The following is a 13,153-nucleotide window of genomic DNA, read 5'->3' as shown; positions in this document are numbered from 1 at the left end:
GTTGGCAAAGCTGATTGTATAGTGGGAGAGTCTGTCTTGAGCAGTGAGCAGAACCTGACAACGTGTATATTCATAGTGATCCAGGATTTCTTATTTTACCTTCCATGGGCATAGATCTCATCAAAGCCAGTTTCTCTGCATTGTTTATAAAGGCAGCCTATGGCAATTAATTCAGACTTTGGAAAGCTTTACTTAGTTAACTTAACTTTGGGCAAACAAAGCTCATAGTTATTTAGGCTGAGGAAATGATCTTTTAGATTTTTTTTCCTACATATATGTGCTATGTCATGGTTGGTCCTTTAAATAGCACACCGAATAACTGTTGTATATCTACTTCTTTCCATGGTGGTGTCAAATGTCCACCCCATATGGGTGTTTGAAATGATCCTTGCCCTGTAGCATTAGGAAGTCGAAGGGCAGCGTGTTATGTCCAGCCCTCATGGAGCAGCTAGTGCCACAGCTCATACATCGGATGTCACATAGTTTGGACATCTACAGCACAGACATGCAAAGTTGATCTGGTCATTACAGGCCCTGTTTCCAAAAATGGACACTTTTAATTGTTTATGTAAGGATAGACGACACCCTGTCCTAGATTCCATAGATGATGCAAGTGATGTAACTTGCGTGTTGTCCATGATTGTCCCTAACTGTTCAGTTTAACTACATTATTCTAAGGGAAAATTGTTCATTTCTGAAGCAGCTTAGCTGAACTGTCTTCTCGGAGAGGAGTTGTGTAGACATATGCAAATCAAGGCAAAACCTGTGCAGAACATGCCAGGATACACAGCAGCTAATTTCTCTCGTTTTCTCAGATTAAACTTGCTGTAGGTTTGGCTGCACAGAAAAAAAAGAAAGAGAAAAAAAAAATAAATAAAAAAATAATAATAATAAAAATCCTGCGGCATTCCACATTAACAAAACATGTTTCTTTGGCTAAATGCAAAGATGTGGTTCCCCAGGGCTACTTGTAGGTCTGGGTCTTGTGATCTAAGGGTCCCTAAGGGATACATTTGCTAAAGCCTTATACATTAGTTTCATGCTGCTGTAGTGTAGAGCCAGTAAAAAAAAAAAAAACATGATTCTCAAAATGCAGTTCCAGTAGCTATGTGGTGGGTACTTCAGATGACTAAAATGTGGTTTGCATTTTCAGAAGTATTCATCATGACTTGTTCCTCTACTCTATTGTGTCCCCTTTCAGCCTCAGTGAAATCAGTCCTGATTCTGGCAACCATCGTCATTTGTTGCAAACATGTGCTGTATGATGTATTTCCAATAGTTTGAAAGTCATTGTTTTTATCACAAAGAAACACCATTTCACTCGTTTTGCTGAAATCAAGAACCATGAGATTCTAAACAGCCCTACAGAGGATCTCAAAGACACTGCTTCATCGATGTATGACACTAGGATCTGAGTGGTGTTTACCAAGTGGCTTGGCTGGAATTAGATTCTGTTGCTCAGATTCAGGGAAAGAAATGACACAAAATGAGATAAAATGGGTAACTTTAAATTACCACACCAAGCTGGTTGGCTGGTTGGTTCTGTGAAATGCATGGTGGTTCATCAGAGGTTAAGGGGAAATGTCCTTACTTTTTCAGCTGGAAAATGTGACTTCATACAGCTGAAGGAGAAAAAAGCACTAGGGTCCTATTCCCCATGAAAAAAACAGAATTATATTTTTAAAAAACCCAACATGTGCTGAAGAGTTACAAATATAACCTCTGGGAAAGCCAGGAAAAGCCTGGATGTAGCTTCATCCGCTTCTCATATAACTACAGACAGTTTGGAAGGAGAAAAAAAGCACCTGCTTCATTATTAGGTGCAGGAAGGTAGTCAGGTTCCAGTATCAAGCTCAAACCCTTTCAATTTATTAATATGGGTGTAATCAAAGCCTCACATTTTAGTACTGGGATGGAATGGACACAGCTCCATTTATTTCTCATTTTTTTTGCCATTAAATTTGCTTTAGATCTAGAGGTTATGATAATGCAAAATTGATTGTGTTTATATGTGTGTAGATATATATCTATAAATAAAAATGCTTGTATGTATGTGTTAAGAAGGTGTAAGAAAAGAAGAGGTCCTGTAGCATGTTAAATCTCGGAATACTTTTCCCCACTGTGATATTTTCTGCTTCATTTAAATACCTGGAATGTTCTGAAATACAGGAAAATTTTATGTCAGAAGGTGCTTAGCCAAGGTGTCAAGTCAAATCTTGCCTGCTCCTCTGTCATACTTTCTCCCAAACAGTCTTCATTGATACATCTGTGGTAGCTCTTCTTAAAGGTCAGGACTGGATCAAAGCTTTTGATTTGATGTAGAGTTAAAAATGAACACCCTGCATTTGTGGAGCAGCAGAAAACAGAGCTTCACAAACACCATAGAAACCAATTTCACGAGGGACCAAGGTGGAAGCAAAAAGCTTTTATCATGTGTATATTCAAATATCCACAGCAACTCTGACTTTGAAGGAGATTGGCCAGCTCAGTCCAGACTTAGCCTAGGGGCAGACAGAGCCCTCTTAAGACCTCTCCCATAACAACCTTCTTCCTCTATCTATCATGCCTGATGAATACATTCATATGCATCTATATAAACCTATAGAAACACTGTTCACAACCCTTTCCTGTCTATAGTTTTGGGATGTATATAACAGTGGGGGACACGGGGAATGCAATGGATCCACTGTATGGACCAAAAGGAGTTGCTTTTCATTTATTAACCATCCCATGAAAGTCAGCTGCAGGCTTGCAAAGAACTCATGAAAATTCACCCTTTGTGAGAAGAGAGGATTTTACACTGTTTTATTCCTGGTTAAACTTAAGGTAAAGCAATCTTCTCTCAGGCATTAGGAATTTATCCAGACAACCTGACCTTTTTCATGAGGAACATTTTACCAAGTGGAAAACATTGCCAATTAACAATATTAAATTAGTGTGCAGACAATAATTTTCCTTGAATTTCTTGACTTTTTTTTTTCCCCTTAAACCTGTCTCTGAACTTAGCTGTTATCTTTTTGAAACCAGAGGTGTGACTTCTGTCTTCTTTTCTTTCCATAGCCTAGAGGAATAAAATAATAATAATAAAAACCTCACCAAATCATCTGTTTAGTCTCATCTCCTTGGTTTTGTTGCTGGTCAGTCTGGTGAAGTACTGAGCTGGGAATGTGAGTCTGTAGTGTCAGTGTTCATTAACGTAAATACAAGGAAATGGAAAAACATTCCAAGAGCTGGATTCACACTTACACTAAGGTCCCTTTTTACTGCTTTGGCAGTGGAAAGAGACCAAGAAGTGGGTGGGCATGTCATTTAGTAGTATGTTCCCATGTTTACAGCACAAGTACTTTCTCACCTTTCAACAGCTCTACTTAAATTTGTGAAGATGGACCACTGGAGCTATTGCTGCAAAGCTTCATTCATCAAATGGTTCCTACTTTGCTGAGTAGCCATATTTAAATACCTACCAGTAGCAGAGGAGCAACTGAACTCATGCTAATAAGGAAGTCTTCGGTCATGCACTACTTGATAGTCTCCAGATGAAGACCAGGGCTGGGGTTCCTCTCATGTAACTTTAGATACTGTAGAATCTTTTTCAGAGTTGGCTTCTCCTTTCATAATCAGTGGAGGTACAGTGAACCCACTCAGTGGAGATCACCATCTCTTCCTAAAATACATGATAGAATAGGTCAGACAGCCTGTGCCTGAGAAATTTATTTCTCTCCATTGAGAATGTGGGGATCCAAGTGTGACTGGGTCACTTTCAGACGGCTGAGATGAGTCACCAACACCCATTGGATGTCCCTGAAGTTTAACTAATAACACCATTATTGACCAGTCTTGTCCAGGCCCTGGGAGGTCGTCTGAGACTCTGTGGTGTCCCAGCTGAGTCCGTTCAGCAGATACGCTGCAGGGCACTTGGCTTGCCAAAAAGAAGTGAGCATATGTAGGCTGAACCAGGGATTGCCCTTGGAAAATACCTTTTCCAGGTGGAGTTTGAAGCTCACTGGGCTTTTCACTGGACAGGAGCAAAGGAGGAGTTTACTTATAACCGGTCACTTGTCTCAGCTGGGCAGTGGAAAACAGGGTAAAGAATGAAGGGTCAGCTCCAGGTTAACCTGCTTAGGGAAGGGAAAGGTAATCATAGAATCATCTGGGTTGGAAAAGACCTTTAAGATCATCGAATCCAACTGTGAGAAAGGCCTTTGAGATCCAGAGTTACTGCCTGTGCTGTTGCTTAAGAGATGAAGGGATGTGCTTCAAGTATGGCCAGTCTTCAGCCCAGCCTGGCTGCTGTTTCACAGCAGACATAAGCAGTGGGGTCACGTCTCACTTGGTGTCCCCTGCAGTCTGTTGCCCAAGTGAGTAGCCTAATTTGTACCTCAAGGGACAGCTGCTGCTGGATCTGAGTGGTAAGCTTTATCAGGCTCAGCATAACAAACAAATTGTGTGGTAGACCACAGGCAGGTTGGAAAAGATGAAGTTCCACTTTAGCTGTGCTGTCATCAGTGGCCCCTGGGGAATGCGACTCTGCTTGGACAAAGTCCGTGACTCCCAATCTTCTGTGGCCAACAGAAATCTGAAATCCTTCTATGTTTCTCCAAGGCCACCAGGGACTCATGTTATCAAGTCTGAGACTGCGAATGCCAGACAAGTCTTCCAGGGAACAGCTGTAAGGACCACCAACGCTCTGCAGCCAGGGAACAGATGCCACTCTTCCATTACAACATCACACGTCCTATTTCATATGCAGCATCCGGATGCTACTCGCTATGTTTTAACCATATGCATCTCTTTCCCTTACCTGTCATCATCTCCAAGTGCTTGGCATCTTTGACACAAGCAGCTGAGCCTAGGACAGAAGGAACTGAATGGAAACCTTGCAATTGGTTTACATTGGAGATGATTCTACATAATCCAAAAAGCCCTTGGCCTTAAAATGCAGAAATCCTCTTCTTTTTTCCTTCCCTTGTGGCTTGCAAGAGTTCAAAGACCACACAAAGCATCTGCTAAAATACTTTGGACAGACTCTAGACTCCAGAGCAACTGTAAATAGTCCTTAATCCCAAAAATAGAGAATGAGCAGATTCTCTCTTTTTCATGTTCTGGACAGAAATCAAATTTGGAGCATAAGACAAGCAGGACTCCTTCAGGTCCTCTAAGTCTAGTCTCCTGATACCTCAAACTTCCAAATGGATCAGTAGAAAATCCATACTACATCCAGTACATATCAAAAGCCACAAAATACTTCCCTGCAGTCTGTGACAATTGCTACTACAGAGATCAAAAGGCTCCTGGACTCAAAGAGAGGAGGAGAGGGTGATAACACACAGCACTGAGGCTGGGCTCCAGCCATTGCAAAAATACATTGTGATGAGAAGTTATTATTCCCTCCCTGTGTTCACACAAGATAAGAGTGAGTTAAAAAAGAAAAAAAAAATAAACAAACAAACAAAAGCCCACAAAAACTAAAAAAAGCCACCAAAACCCAAACCAAACCAAAACACAACATCAACAATAAACCCCCTCACACCGAAAACCAAAGCCCTCCAGGTAAGCAGGATGATGTTATCATAGAGGAAATGGTGAGGAAGGGGTGTATTGAAATCTTCATTGTAAAGAGCAAAGTCCTGGACTTTACATTCTTTTTGTTTCCCCTATGCTCACCTTCATTCTAGTCTTGTCTCCTCCAAAACAAGAATTCCCCAGAGCCCTTATGGGACAAGTCGGTGACTGTAAGAGGACAGTTTTTCCATCAGAGATTTTTCCGTGGGTATTTGAAGATGTATTCAGGTCTTCATGCATTTAAATTCTGTGTACTAAAAGATTATGCTGAATGGAACAATTTAATTCTTCAGAGATGCCACCTGTAGTGACTGTATCATGGGTTTTGCAATATTTTTCTGAGTTCCAGCTGCTGGAATTGTGTGAGCTTCTAAATTTTAGATTATGAACTAAACTAAATCAAAACGTGTTTGCATTTTTTTGCAGTTATGGACAAAGAGGTCAAGTTGCACAACAGAGAAGAGATAAAAACTATCTCATTTTTATTATTTCTAAAAATAACATCTTGATTTGTATGTCAGTTCTTTCATTTCCAGCAACCTCTGAGTTTTCAGTTCTGGGGATGCTTGATTGTTCAGCAGTGCCCAAGGTGCCCAAGATAGACAATTTCAAATTCATGTAAATTCTTATTAAACATGCCCAGATTTCCAGAAGAAAATGAAAAGGGTGTGTTTGTGTTTAGCAAACAGCTTCTTTTCACTGACCTAAGTGATTGTATTTTCAGTTACTTAAGGTTATCGCGCTCACCTATAGCATAAAGGATTGTGTCAATGCAGCAGAACTCATCTCAAATCCTCATTTGAACTAGTAAGGGTCTCTGCTCACAGGAGAGTGAACTGTATTGAATCAGATGTATTTTCTAATAATGATCTTATTTCTAATGCACCTCCCTTCTGAAAGGTATTTGGTTGAACATCCAGGCCAAAAAAAAAGTGTTAACAAAAGGATTTTTAAATTTCCAAACAATTTTTTTTAGGGAAAAAAAAATGAATAAATGATGAAAAACAAGAAAGGAAAGAATGAAATCTTCTCCTTATTCTCAGGGTTTGGAGTTTTTTTTTTTAATATATTGACTGAAGTATCTCCACATGTCCTTTACATAGTTGTAATAATGGAGAAATGTTGCAAAGCTTAGAGGGAAAAAGAGATGCAAAAGGAGCAGAAATTAAAAAAATAGAAGGAAAAATTAATGCAAATCTCCTAAACAGTTCCTTATCATCAATCAACTAAACTAAATCAGCTGCAAATTAAGAGTATTCATAGGTGAAAGAGGAGAAAATACACAGGTGCTACAAAATGAGTTGAAAAATTAAAATTCTGTCTTTTCTTGCTACAGTACTAATTATCTTATGGAGTTTGTTAACTGTAGGATATTGTTTTTTCAAATGCTTGGAATTGTTTTGTTTTATTTTATTTTCTATCAGAATGACAATGTTATTGCAAAGCATAATGCCAAGAAAAAGTTTGCTTTTACTTTGAGGCTCTTCTGTTCCCCTTGGCTGTGAAGGGACGAAGTGTACTCGGATGTGATGGGGATTTGGGACGGTGTTTACATCTGGTTCCGTGTGGTTGGGTGGAAGCTGAAAATACCACTGAGTTTGATTTCCCATTTATTTTGATCTTATTGATAAACAACTAACCAGTGTCACCTGGAAAAGAAAGAGGAAAGTGAAATGAAGCTGGAGGGGAGAGCACAGAGTAATTCTCTGACCTAAATTGCAAATAGACCCAGATTTGATACATTACTATCAGGTAGAGGCAGAGGCTGGGAAGATTTTCCTTAAGGGGTTCAGATAATATAATCCAGAGCAGAATTTAGTTCTCCTGCCAAAAAAACGTTTGCTCCGGTCTTATTAGAAAAAGAATGAAGAAAAAAAAGAATCAATTCTTCCCCTGAAATACCACAAGGGTAGAACTTTATGTAGCGTTTCAAAGTCAGGACCATGAGGTTTTTATTTGGAAATGCCACAAGAAGCAATGTTTCTATGTGATACTTCCAAATGAAGAACACATGGTTTCAGGAAGTGCATGGAATGCTATTATCCTCTATAAACACTCCCATTAAAGACAACTAACAGTGTGTTTCAGAGGAAGATGACCGAGGGGAAGAACAGAAAACTATCAGCTGATTTACATCATATGACCTGTGAGAAGTGATTATAGGTGGTTAAATGCTTCCCAGGGACTTGGATATGTGCTAAGGTTTTCATACCTTCTGCAAAATTGATAGGGTGGAAGGAAAAGATATAAAAACCTTAAGGAAAGAAAAAAGAAAAGGGTCTGCAGTTTGAAAGATGGGTGGGACAATTTATTGGATAATTTTATTAAAGAGGGGGAAACCTGGTGAGGGCATGTCCTTTTCCTGGTTTTGTTCTGTCACCTTTCCCAGGCCTCTGGCTGTCCTCACTCTTGTCTCTGCTCCCTTGGCTGTTGCCCTGCATGTCACACCACAAAGAAAGCCTGCGTGAGATGATTTCTCCACTGGTTTCCTGGCCGTGGCTCTCTCAGCTGGAGTGAACAGATAAAGTAAATCAGTGCAGAATCTGGTGTTATTTCTCCGCAGCTACTCAAACAGTGAATTGCATTGGTTGAGTTGTGTGAATGTATGTGGAACAGGCAGCAATGTCTGTGTTGACAGCCTAAGGGAAGACTTTGATTACAGCTGTTGTAAACTAAACATGCACGATCTCCAGCACTATGGCTGGAGCGGTCCACTCCTGGACCTCTATGCTCATGACAACACAGTGTCTGTTATCTGGATGTGACCATGGACTGTGCTTACCCTCATTTGTGAGAATTCTAGTCATTCTGGGCCAAAACCGTGCCAGGAATTTTGTTAACAATTCATGTTATCATGTTTCAGTGTCTAATTTAGCAGAATAGGTGTATCCTTGGGGTTGCATCCTGACGCTGCTGTCACACAGGGTTAAGTCACTTGCACAGAAAGAGACAGAGGTTCTTCTTTAGCAGAGCAGGTCTGCTCCAGGAAGGTGCACCAGCCTTCAAAGGAGTACTTGCTGCCATAATTCATGCTGGGAGAGCATAACTAGAGAAGGTCATGTTTGGGATTGAGGGTTGTAAAAAGCTTTGCATGGTTTTTCCTTTACTTTTCCCCAGGTGGTTGCAAGGAATAAGTGTGATTGTACTAAAGAGAATAGACTAAGACTTCTGTGGTCTGGGAAGATATTACCATCGTCGGGGTAGGGGAGCCAACAGGATTAGCAAAAAACAGTGAGGATGTGATGCTAACACAGAGCAATGAAAACAAGTTAGATACACAGGGGGGAAAACACATGAGAGCAGGGTTGGAAAAGGCAGTTTATACAGCTCCTCTGGGCATGGAAACAGTCTGAAACAAACCTCCCCACTAACAGGTAGAAGCACTTACGCTGATGAAGATATCGTGGTGAGCATGGACATCAAGCAGAGCCGTGAAATTGCAGGGTGCTGCAGAAGCTGAACCATGATCGTGAGGTTGGGCTGGAGACCCAGAGGAGTGATGTCAGGGAGCAGAAAGGTGAGACTCATTCACTTGATGGGCCTGGGGAGACCACACCTGGGATGCTGCACTCACTTCAGGGTACCTCATTACCCAAAAGATACAGATGAGCCAGGGAAGGTATGCTGGGGAAAACCCAGCTTCATGATTAATTGGCTGAAGGAAACAGTTGATGAGTCATGAGTAAAGATGAATGGCTTGGCTCTGAAACCACAACATGGGCAACCTAGTAACAGTCTATGAATAGTTGCAGGGAAGTTATCAGAAAGCAGAGAAATCACTTATTTAGCATGGAGCAAGGGGTTGATATGCAGACAGGGAAATTATGAAAACCAAATTGTTGGTGTTAACCTTTCAATGTTGGAGCAGGCTGTTGGTGGGAATGGTGGACACAACATGATGTTAACTGCTGTGTCACCATTACTTGGTAAAGTTTAGGAACAGTTATTTTGTGTTCTGGGAAGTGAGGGAAGACTGTTTATTGAGGTCATAAACCTTACCTGCATGAATAACTTGATGCAGTAAGGCTCTGGGAAGAACAAACAGGGAAGCAATACAATGACTTCCCAGATAAGAAGATCTAGGTACACACTTGAAAGATGGAAAGCCATTAGTTCTCACCAGTGTGTCCCTTTTTTATGCTTTGTCAGAGTGGGGTGTTGTCAGACAAAGAGGGGCTTAAATCCCTTTTTGGGCAGTTACAGGAATGTCAATGACAAAGAATTTCTGACATGTCAGCATAGGTGATCATTACGTGACTGGTAAGTAAACATGTGCACTGTCTTTATTACTGGTTATTATTTCTTAAAATATGTTCCTTCTTGGATGTCTTTGCTCCAAGTAGCCAGTCTTTCACTTTCATTTTTGGGAAGCCGTTAGTTGTTAAATATTAGCTATAATTTAGACTGTTACCACAAAGAGAGCAGGAAGGTTGGCTCTGAGACAAGCTGAGATAATTTTCCTTGTTATCAGGCAGGTGAGATAACCTGATGGAAGAAAACAGCACTATCCTGTCATTGGAGGCGAAGGGCAGGTAGAAGCCTGAGAGTATGGTTGTGTATGAGAAAGTCCCGTGGTTAGTTTTTGGAAATCCTGGAGTAATTATAGCTGAGCATCAGTAGTGTGAAATCCCCAACATGGGAACCATTTGAAACCAGCACCAAAGACAGCCTGTGAGGAGTATGATGGACAAAATATATAGGCCATGTGCTGTAGTAATTGGGTATGTTTATTCCCACCAACACCACACTTACCAAATAGGATACTGAGGGCTCTGAGCTGTTGAGTCAAATTTTAACAGTTTGAGCTCCCATTGGAACTCCTGCTGAGCTACATCAGCTCCCATTGATGTCAACACTTCAAATATGGAGATTTTTTATTTTAAGGGTAGCAGATATAAGTCTCAGACTTTAACCTCAATGTCTTATGCACTCTGCACACATGCATGAAGCAAGAGTCAGCCCTTGCTGTGCAGAATTGACTTAATATTGGTAAAAGAAGAGCCTCTGTTCCTACTGGGCAGATAAAGAACTAGAGCCTGAGAGCTTAAATATCTTTCTAAGGTTACAAAAAATTGTCTGTGGCAAAACCATGTACCGTAAGGTATGTGTTTCCTCTTTTACAAATGTTAATGTGTGCTGAACAAGTATTGCTGAGATGAGAACCCATGCCCAGCCCAACTTTCATTCACACACAGAGAAGTCATTTTGGCAGAAAGCCTGTGCAGCAGTTATTTTGTTAGGACTTTGAGATAACCATCTCTGAAGCCCACACCTCTAGCCATTTCAAAAAGACCTCTTTCCTTGGAGATCCATTGAGCAAACTCTTAGAGACCACAGGTATGTGGCTACCAGACAAAGAGCAACAATACACAAACCACAAGCAAGTGTCCTCTTCTCAATACACATGGGTGACTGAAGATCGCCTCAACCTTCATTTCTGTTTCTCTGCTGCTACACTTCCATTGACACAGCTGATTATAGAAGCCGCACTGTGAAAGCAATGAAGTCTGTTAAATGGGAGCAAGTAGCACACTAGAAAATGTTGTTGTTGCATTGACTATGATAGCTCTTCCAGTGTGGGATATTTTGTGCTGTTCAAGTCAAGCTCTGTCTCTAAGAGTTGTATGTGCTGAACTTACTGCTGCTGAGCCCATCATGCCACAGGCAGAGGAATGCAGTAACTCCACAACTATTTCAGTGGTGATAATCTTCATCATTCTCTTTCCTGTTTTCTGCGTAGTGGGATTATTCTGTCTTCAAGAACTTGCATCTTTCTAACTTCTGTGCCTCTCAAGCAGCTCTTCAGAAATATGTATCTATGTTGCTTTCCAGGGCAAAAAAAATACAACGCCAAAAACCAGAGAAATATGTCATTGTCAGAGTACACATTAGGGTTATTCATAGGCTGAAAGGTGTGTTAGAACATGGCTGGGTCTGGTGAACATGTTTCTTCTTACCGCACACATACATGAACATGTGAGAGAGCAGCATATGTCTGTGCATGTATGTGTGATATCCATTTGAAGCCACAGACCATGGAATCTACCAAGGATGACTGCCAAGTAGCACTCATCGCCAGTTCATAAGACCTGCTTCTCCAGCTTCTTCTGATTTGGGCTGTGGGTAAGAAGTTGGCAGCCATGGGCTTCAGGAGAGAGTCACGTTCCCCTGTTACGGGAAAAGACTGCAGGGAAGATTACTTTATTGGTGCTACAGAGACAAAGCAGAATAAAAATGCAGTAAGGATTCTTTGAGGAAGGAGATTCTGCTTGATGTTGCTCAGTGTCAACAGAGAAAATAATAATAAAAAAAGAGTCCAAATTAAACTGAGTTTATTAACCCTGTTGTTCCAGATTATATGTAATGGAGTTGTGGGGAGGGGATAGAGTGGGATCAACAAGCAAAGCCTCAGGTCAGGGCTGCAATGTTGGAGAAAACAGATACAAATTTTCTCAAGTTAATTTGATTCTTGTAGAGTTCATAAAAATAAAGGCATTCCTCCTAATTTCCACAAGTAGGGAGCAAAGCTACTACTTTCAAATTTTTTGTTAAGAGAACTACAAATACAGATGAGAATGTTCGGGGCTGGAGGGGAAAGACTTTTATACCTTTTTCCATTATATATAGCATTATTTTCATCAATACCCAAGTCCCACAAAAAAAAGATCTCTCTTTCCAAGTTCACAGTCAGTCTTATTAGGAGTTTAAAAGAAGAGAAATATAAATAGACTGAAAATCTGACTTCCAGTAATTGCTAGAGCTTCCAGTGTTACAGATTTTTTCTCTCTGATTTGGACTGCAGCAAGAAGACATAAACAATTAAATATACAGACATGTGTAAACAGGTCTAAAGTTTCATGAAACACTTGTTCTTAAGTGTGGATTACACTTGGTGGAAGATCATATCTAGTCATATCTAGTCCTTGAACTGATTGAGAAATTGCAATGAAAAAACATCAACTCAAAATATGGCCTTTCACTTAAAATGAAAGACTTTAGAGAAAATTGTGGACACTTAAATTCCTCAATACATTTGGAGGGGGGAAACAGAGAGAAATAGGTAATGGCTAATGCGGTCATTTGAGAACTAATAAACTCAGTTCAAATCTATAGTGTGCCTGTGGTTTTCTCACATTTGTGATGAGTGACATCAACCGGGATGCTGCGGGTTATCCTGATTTATCTCGCTCTTTCTTAATGGAAAGTTTTCTCTATGTGTTCTTTCATCCTGCGTCAGAATGGAAATGTGTTTGGAAACCTCAAGTGCTTTTCTGAGGTAAAAGAGCTGCTTTGCTCAGCAGTTCTCAGGGTTGAGTTCCAAAGCAATATTTGCTCTGTTTGGGGATTATGTATGAAGATCCCGCCTCTGAATGCAGCAAAATCAATACCACAGCCCTTTGCTCACAGGCTACATTCATGCTGGTAAATTAGACTGTGCTAAGACCCCATATTCCAGCATTATGGTGAATTGTCACGGTTTTTAATCTCATGTGAACTCCTTAACTGCATAGCTGGATCTTTGCTACTTGTTGATATTATTCCTTGGCTGGTAGTATTAATGCTGAACCATACAAGAGTGCTGTGGGATCTT

General features: G+C 40.5%; 1 long non-coding RNA gene across 1 annotated transcript; it reads right to left on the bottom strand.

Moving 5' to 3' along the window:
* Positions 1 to 3,182: 3,182 nt before the first annotated feature.
* LOC110366013 (uncharacterized) lies at positions 3,183 to 11,377 on the bottom strand. Its single transcript, XR_002425993.2, has 3 exons — positions 8,951 to 11,377; positions 7,903 to 8,070; positions 3,183 to 7,211 (listed from the first exon to the last, which is right to left on the bottom strand). It is a non-coding gene; the product is annotated as an uncharacterized LOC110366013 (long non-coding RNA).
* Positions 11,378 to 13,153: the final 1,776 nt, after the last annotated feature.

This window comes from Columba livia, chromosome 2 (assembly GCF_036013475.1).
Source record: "Columba livia isolate bColLiv1 breed racing homer chromosome 2, bColLiv1.pat.W.v2, whole genome shotgun sequence".
In the NCBI taxonomy this organism is placed as follows: domain Eukaryota; kingdom Metazoa; phylum Chordata; class Aves; order Columbiformes; family Columbidae; genus Columba; species Columba livia.
The sequence above is the reverse complement of the archived record's forward strand: the minus strand, read 5'-3'. Positions and strand labels throughout refer to the sequence as shown.